The sequence below is a fragment of the Sturnira hondurensis genome, unplaced genomic scaffold (genome assembly GCF_014824575.4).
Source record: "Sturnira hondurensis isolate 20B ecotype Veracruz unplaced genomic scaffold, ASM1482457v3 Scaffold0021632, whole genome shotgun sequence".
NCBI lineage: Eukaryota > Metazoa > Chordata > Mammalia > Chiroptera > Phyllostomidae > Sturnira > Sturnira hondurensis.
In genome coordinates, this window is record NW_028094263.1 from 1058987 (window position 1) to 1061581 (window position 2595).

Below are 2595 nucleotides of genomic sequence, written 5' to 3' on the forward strand. Positions count from 1 at the left end.
AGGTTTACCAGCAGGACTAGGGAGGCCGGTCAGTCCTGCCAGGAGTTGGGGGTCGGTCCGGACCTCTGCAGGGGTGGAAGGCTCTTGTGACAGCCTCATTCGTTCTCATTTGTACAGTCTTCAAAAAAATTTTTTTTTAGTAAATAAAAAAATAGGGCGAATGCATCCTTCTAATTTGTTTTGAAATATTTTTAAGGTTTAAAAATGCTTGAAGTTTATCATTCCTAGCAGGAAAACAGTATCTGAATGAATACCGTAAAGGCAAACCACTGTAAAATATTGCAGCTGATTTGGGGTGGGGGTAGGGATTCTCTGCGAAGTGTTCCAGTTTTCTTCACGAGAAGGTCAGAGGGGCATCGTGCGCCATCCATGGGTGATCTAACCCACTGGGCTTCCCTTCCTTCAAGGGCCTTATCTGTCAGAAGGTCATTACGCTTGACCTCCTAATTTGGCTGACAATTTGCTGATGAGATTCCTAACCTTTGGGTTGCTCTGATGTTTTGACACATTTGCCCGGTCCTGGGCCATGTCCTGGAAGGCCACCGCAGCTTCTGGATCCTGAGTGGCTGTGAGAACCTCTGGACCCCGGAGGGCTTCATCGGGCCCAGGCATTTCCCCCAGGAAAGCCATCCAGAGGAGAGCCACACCGAGCTCCCGATCGCGTCCGACCTCTCCCTCCCTCTGGGCTCTCGTGTTCCTTTGGAGCCTCTCGACCCTTTCCATTCTCCCTTTTACTTCTCACCCCGCACATTTCCGCTTGTACCTTCCCCGATGTTCTGCAGTTTTCTGGGCCCTTGGTTGAACTCTCAGCATTGCCCTGGCCTCTTCATCAAGGGCAAGGTCACGGGCTGCTTCTTCCCAGTGGCCCAGAAGTCTTACTGGGCTTCTGCAATTTGATGAAGACACTGGCTCTCTTGGCATTTGGAATGGCCGAGTGAGGGTTCAGCTTGGGGGCATCTGTGGACAAGTCAGTGGCTTTCTGTAGGTCACCATCATTTGGTGGTGGCCACTTTAAAAAAAAATAGTCATTTGCCCGATCCATCATCTCCTCAGTAGTTATCTTTGCTTTTTCACCTCTCACTTCTGGAGGAACACCAGGGTCTGGCTTAATTGCTCCCTCATTGTCCATTTCTCATTATTGTTATTATTTCTTTACAGGGGGGAAGGGAGGGGGAAAGTAAGGGAGAGACACATCAACATGCCAGAGAAACAGCCACTGGTTGCCTCTTGCAGGTACCCATCTGGGGACCTGGCTTCACTGGGAATTGAACCTGCGACCTTTCGGTTCACAGGCCAATGCTCAGTCCACTGAGCCACACCAGCCAGAGCCATTCCAATTTCTAGATCATGTCCCTCACTTGATGGTTGATCTCTCTTTATGTTTCCTCCACCTTCTTACTGTTTTTTACTTCCTTGTTATTTTCTTCTGATTTACTTTTAGAAGGAGCAGGTGGTATTTTACCTCCCATGTTCTCCACCCGCTCTCTCAGGAGGTGCGGGTCCGCAGGGTGCAGAACCCTCAGATCCTGAGGACCCTGCACACACATTTCCGCAAAGGCCCAGAGCTTGCTCGCTTCGCCGGGGTCTGTGGCTGGGAGGTGCGGGCGGAGGTCCAGTGGCACTGGATTCCTGGCCTGGGCACTAACTCCGTGCGACCTTGTGCAAGGGCTGTGTGGTGTGATCTCCACAGACAAACTTTTCCTGTGAGAGGCCGGATGGTCAGTATCAGAGGTATTGCTGGCCATGTGGTCTCTGTCGAAAATACTCAGCCCTGTCCTCGAAGCGTGGCACTCTCCATGGACAAACGGTCATATTCCAATACATGTTTATCTGTAGATACTGAAATTTGAATTTCATACAATTTTTTAAAATTTTATTTATTGACTTTGAGAGAGAGAGGGGGAGAGAGAGAGAGATTTGGTTCTTGTATTTATGCATTCATTAGTTGATTCTTTTTTTAAAAAATATTTATTTATTTATCTTTAGAGGGGAAGGGAAGGAGAGAGGAAGAGAAACATCAATGTATGGTTGCTTTTCATGCATCCCCTGCTGGGAACTGGCCCCTGCCAGGAACTGGCCTGCAACCCAGGCATGTGCCCTGACTGGGAATTGAACCGCAATCGTCTGGTTCGCAGGCCTGCGCTCAATCCACTGAGCTACACCAGCCAGGGCCTTCATTAGTTGATTCTTGTATGGACCCTGACCAGGGATTGAACCCACAACCTTGGTGTATCCGAATGATGTTCTGACCAAATGAACTATTTGGCCAGGGCAAATTTCTTACAGTTTTCACATGTCATAATAATATATTGCTCTATTTCACTTTAAAAAACTACTTAAAAATGTAAAAAACAATCTTAGCTCTTGGACAGAGCGACCGCTGATCTAAGTCAAGTTCCAGACCAGGGCCTGCTGGCATATAGTAGGTGCCCAATTAGTGGTCACTGGCGTTAGCCACCAGGGAGCACCAGCAAGGGCCCCATGAACTCCTGTCTCCAGCAGCCCTTGGAGGAGGGCAGGGCACTTCCTCCAGTTTGAGATGTGGTCCTTCCGCCAGGGGCGCTGTCACCCCTCCTCCCTGGCCATGTGTGAGGC

General features: G+C 49.3%; 1 pseudogene; it reads right to left on the minus strand.

Annotated features, from left to right (window-relative positions):
- Nucleotides 1-429: 429 nt before the first annotated feature.
- LOC118977991 (hsc70-interacting protein-like) lies at nucleotides 430-1547 on the minus strand (annotated as a pseudogene).
- Between the last annotated feature and the right edge of the window lie 1048 nt (nucleotides 1548-2595).